A 5,680-nucleotide genomic window follows, 5' to 3' on the forward strand; every position below is an offset into this window, starting at 1 on the left:
GCTTGTACTGTTTCCCTGTGCCGAGGTTGAAGATGAATTCAGCTGTATTTTCTGGTGCTTGTACTGTTTCCCTGTGCCGAGGTTACAGATGAATTCAGCTGTTTTTTCTGGTGCTTGTACTGTTTCCCTGTGCCGAGGTTGAAGATGAATTCAGCTGTATTTTCTGGTGCTTGCACTGTTTCCCTGTGCCGAGGTTACAGATGAATTCAGCTGTATTTTCTGGTGCTTGTACTGTTTCCCTGTGCCGAGGTTGAAGATGAATTCAGCTGTATTTTCTGGTGCTTGTACTGTTTCCCTGTGCCGAGGTTGAAGATGAATTCAGCTGTACTTTTCTTGCACTGTTTCCGTTTTAAGTCTAAGTAGATTCCTGATTGATTTCTTGATCAGGAATGAACACAAGGGTATATTGTGCATTTGTTAGATCGGGACCTAGTTTTAGTTAACTGAAATCTTTTTATTAAGCCATCCTAATCGAGAGCAGTCTGCTTTTGTGTCTTTCAGAAGTGTTGAAAAATTTTTCCCATATAAGTTTTTCATATTCTTGTTAAACTTATTGCTAATTTGGTCGTCTTTATTGCTATTGAAATGGGGTTTTCTCTATCATGATATGCTGGTTATTGTTTTAGGATATGAAGTCAATTAATTTCTGTATGTTAATCCTGTATCTTGCTATCTTACTGAATTCTTTCATTGTTTGAGTTTTATCATTGATTCTCTAGACTTTTCCGATTTACCATCATATCATTTGCAAATAGAGATGGTTTTACTTCTTTCCAATTTTTGTGCCTCTAATTCATTTTTCTTGTCTAATTGCACTGCTCAGTAGTAGTGGAAATCATGAGCATCCTTGCCTTCTTGCTTTCAGTGGAAATGCCTTCAGTGTTTTACCATTAAATAAGACGCTGGCTTTAGGACAAAAGTAAACATACTTTATCATGTTAAAAATAGCCACCAATTCCTATTTTTTCTCAAGTGCTTATATCAGGAATAGGTGTTGCATTTACCAAAGGCTTTTTCAGCATTGTATCAATGAGGGAAAACTTTAATACAAAGAATTGTAACATGAGAACTCTCAGGTGTAGCAGAAATAGCAACTGCAGGAGATAACTGCTGCCCTTAGTTAGGGCTTCAGGAATAAGTGAACGCGGAGAGACTTCACATCTAGAGGGGTCTCAGGGCTGCAAATCAGGCGAGGAGAAGGGGCAGCGGCTGCAGGGAAGAGCAGCACACTGAGCCGCCCGTCACCATGATGCCAACAAATCACATAAACCCTGACTGAACTGCCCATGAAACATTCGTGGCGATGTGTAGCCTTTCACCCCCACGGGACTCAGTTGTTGGTTAGCAATAATGTTTTTTTTTAGTTTTTAGCTTTTACTTCTTTTCACTTTCCTATGCCTTTCAAATTTCAACACTGATCTTACATTACTTTGATAATTGGAGAAATGGATGGGTAGTCAAGTATCTCTAAATAAGGCAAATTAGGTTAGCTGTTGTGCTAGGGCTTCAGAAACGTGGGAACTCTCAGACCGAAAGCCTGGAGCCACAGTGCAGTAGGCAGGCACTTAATTATTGGACGTGAACAGAGAACTCATTCCTACTTTTTTTTTTTTAATGTTAATACAAATGGGCTCTTATCCTAAATCTTTTTGTTTTTTTCTAAGAGTCAGTCCTCTTGGGGAGCATTTTATCTGCAGTATCCATTGCAGAATTCACATGGCTTAATAGTTAGAAAAAATAAAAACTGTTGTGTATTATGTAAATTATCAGGGATGACCGCTATAATTACTGTGAGAACAGTTAACGTGAATGCTTGTGATTCTGATTTACTGACCGGTTTCTCATCCAAATACACCACAAATGAATTTCACTCAGAATCTAACATTGTCCTGATCTCCTGCTAGTCATACGCCAGGCGTTGCTTATTCTATTCCTGCTTGCAGAATTCCATAACTCATATGAAACTTGGATAGATCACTAGAAACTGAATTTAACCATGTAACCATGACTGAAAGTAAAACAAAGTTTCTATAAAATAGAATATATATTTTATCATACCTGGCAATGAGGAAAAGAGATCGAAACAGGCAGCAGAACACTTAAGTAATGCAAAGAAAGTAACCTTGAAAGAATGCAAGTACTTCTTAGATGTTGAAATGTTTGCAAATAATTAAAGCAAATCTAACGATACAGTTGAGGATCGTGTGTGGGAACGGGGTATGGGGCGGTCTGTACTCTTCCATTCAATTTTGCCATGAACTTAAAACTGCTCTTAAGAAAATAAAATTTACTAAAAAAAATCAAGGTGTGAGCAGTGGTCTGACTCAGAGATTCACAAGATACTTCTCTTCACCATAAATAGAATAGTTGGATATAACCCCCCCCCCCCAAATATTCTAACATTAACACTATTGTAATGCTGTGTGTGGACATTAATCTGTGTATAAACAATTATATATATATCCGAACCAGCAAATTTCGCAAAATAGGATTTAAGTGTAGTTAGATTTTCAAAGGCCCACTTTGAGAAGAAAATGTCACTTTCTCAGCCAATTCTAAACAGGCATTTCTTGTCATTCTTGTCCCATTTGTGGTAGTCATCGGCTATGTGATGTTCCAAGGAAGAAAATGGAGAATCTTGAGTGTGGCTTGCCACAGGCCTTGCTTTCTCTGGTAGGAGTAATTTAAGAGGCTGCTATTCGAAGGGGCCAGCCCGGTGGTGCAATGGCTAAGCGCATATTCCGCTTCGGCGGCCCGGGGCTCGCCGGTTTGGATCCCAGGTGCGGACATGGCACCGCTTGGCACGCCATGCTGTGGCAGGCATCCCACATATAAAGTAGAGGAAGATGGGCACGGATGTTAGCTCAGGGCCAGTTTTCTTCAGAAAAAAGAGGAGGATTGGCAGCAGTTAGCTCAGGGCTAATCTTCCTCAAAAAAAAAAAAAAAAAGAGGCTGCTATTTCATCCCAACTCATAAAATAAGAGGTGCTGGTAGTGCCACCATTCTAAAATGGAGAAGAATTATGATAACAGCCGCATCTTACATACAAAGTTACTTTCATGCCTATGGTAGTTTCTTTGTTCTAGACGTAGAGCCATTAGAAAACCAGGCAGCTTCAAGATGAAGGGCAATTTCAAATACTAATCTGGAATAATGTGTGTAGGACAGAAGGGAAAGTAGGGCACACATAGAAGCTGGGAAACCTAGATACTGGTAGTCTGCTGCACGCAGGAGCTTATAAAAGCTCGGAGGTCTGTGTGGACAGTAATCAGCACGGATGGGATGGAATAACGTCAGAGACGTTGCTAAGGAATTCAGTGGCTCAGTCCGTGATGGAAGAAATGGAAAAATCCCAGATGAATAGGGGCCTGGACCTAAGTACCTGGGAGAATGGTAGATGCTGAAGAGGCAAAAAAATTTGACATATATATACAGCGTAACCTTTAACGTTAAAGAAACCTCCAGCCCCAATTAGGTAAGTAGGAGATGATGAAAAAATCCATAAAAGATTTTCAAGGAGAACTAGCATGTTTGAGGGAAGGGGGTCACCGTGAGGCCTGGTGGTGTAACGGTGGCCACCACTGGTGTGGAAGTTAAACTATTTCACGTCTTTGTCTGTTTCCACCTCTGTTGAATGGGGTTGATATTTATCTGAACTTACGTGGCTCTACAGCTCATGAAGTGGATGCCCATGAAGTCAAAGACGCTGTGCCAAGAACTTTAATGTAGTGTCTCGGTTAACTACTAAAATAATAGTTAAAAGAATATATAATTAACAAGCTAGTGGGAGGAGGGGAAGGGAATGTTTGAAAGAAAAAAAAAAGAAACATAGAACAAGCAGGGCAAAAAAAGGCCTAGTAAAGTGGCAGATTTGTATGCAAATATGTCAGTAGTCATGTCCTATGTGGACTAATATTCTGAAAAGACAAAGATTGGCAACCTGGATTTAAAAAAAGAGACAGCTGTATGCTGTATGCAAGAGACAGACAAATAGAGGGATATGGACAGGTTAAAAGCAGAAGGATGGTAAAATGTAACATGAATACCAAAAAAGCTGATGTAACTATTTTAATTTCCGTCAAAGTAGACGTGAAGCCAGGAGCATTGCCAGGGGCACGTCATGTTATCCTCTCATAATGACAAAAGGCTCAATTCACCAGAAAGACATGATAATTCTGTATTATATGCACCTAATAACAGCTTCCAGATGCGTAAAGCAGAAACTACCAGAATTAAAAGGAGAAATCAATAAATCCACATTCATATGGGGATATTTTAACAAACTACTCTTAGTAACTGATAAAACAAGCAGACCAAAAAAAAAAAAAAATCAGTAAGGGTGCAGGATATTTGAACAACAAAAGTAATAATTGACACATGTTAAAACAATGCCCCCACAGCTGCAGAGTAGTCTTAAGTTCGCATGAGAAATTTACAAAAATTGACCATGTGCTCATCCATAAAAGAACCCTCAGCAAATTTCAAAGGATAGGAAATACACAGAATATGTTTCTGACCAAAGTAGAATTATGTTACAAATCAATGCTAACAAAAAGATAACAAAAGAATTCATATGTTTAGAAATAGAGCAGTACTCTTCTAAGTAAAGAAGTGTCAAGGAAGAAATTATAATGAAAATTAGAAAATACTTTGACTCAAATAATAGTGAAAGAACACCGTATCCAAACTTGTGGAACGCTGCTAAAGCTGAGCCTCTTTAGAGAGAAGCATACAGCTTCAGGCCCAGACATAGAAGAGAAGTGGGAAATCAATAAGCCTTACCTGCATGGCATCAGTCAGCAAGAGGCAGCAAATTAAGCCCAAAGCCCTGTTGTCTCCAGGAGTATTTTTTTGTCTTAAAGTCGATATTGTCTGGTATTAGTGTAGCACTCCAGATTTCTTGGGGTTGCTGTTTGCATGATTCATCTTGTTCCATCCTTTTACTTTTAATCTAGTTTATCTCAATCTAAAGTGTGTCTCCTGTAGACAGCATATAGTTGGATCGTGGTTTTATTTTTTCAATCCAGTCTGACAATCTCTGTGTTTTGATTTGATTGTTTAATCCATTCACATTTAACATTTTATTGATATAGTATTTTTGTAGGCCATTTTACTTTTTTGTCTCATATTTTTTTTGTTCCTCTATTCCTTTTACTGCTTTCTTTTGTATTGAGTGAATATTTTTTAATGTATTTTAATTTCTTTAATGATTTTTTTCACTATATTTTGAGATGTTGTTTTTTTTGGTGAGGAAGATTTGCACTGAGCTAACATCTGTTGCCAATCTTCCTCTGTTTTTTTGTTTTTTTGTTTTTTGTTGCTTGAGGAAGATCAGCCCTGAGCTAACTTCTGTGCCGATCTTTCTCTACTTTGTATGTGGGACACCTCCATAGCTTGGCTAACGAGTGGAGCAGGTCCGTGCCTGGGATCCAAACCTGTGAACCTGGGCTGCTGAAGCAGAGCCTGTGGAATTTTAACCCCTCAGCCACAGGGCCAGCCCCTATTTTGAGTTTTTTTAGTGATTGCTTTGTTAGTGCCATGGGGTCGAGTCCAGCTCCTAGTGACCCTGTGTACAGCAGAGTTGAACCCTGCCTGTTGTTACTCATAAGGTTCTCATGGCCAAATTTTTTGGAAATGGGTGGCCAGGTCCTTCGTCCTAGTCGGTCTGAGTCTGGAAGCT

This window comes from Equus quagga, chromosome 4, assembly GCF_021613505.1.
Source record: "Equus quagga isolate Etosha38 chromosome 4, UCLA_HA_Equagga_1.0, whole genome shotgun sequence".
Classification (NCBI taxonomy): Eukaryota; Metazoa; Chordata; class Mammalia; order Perissodactyla; family Equidae; genus Equus; species Equus quagga.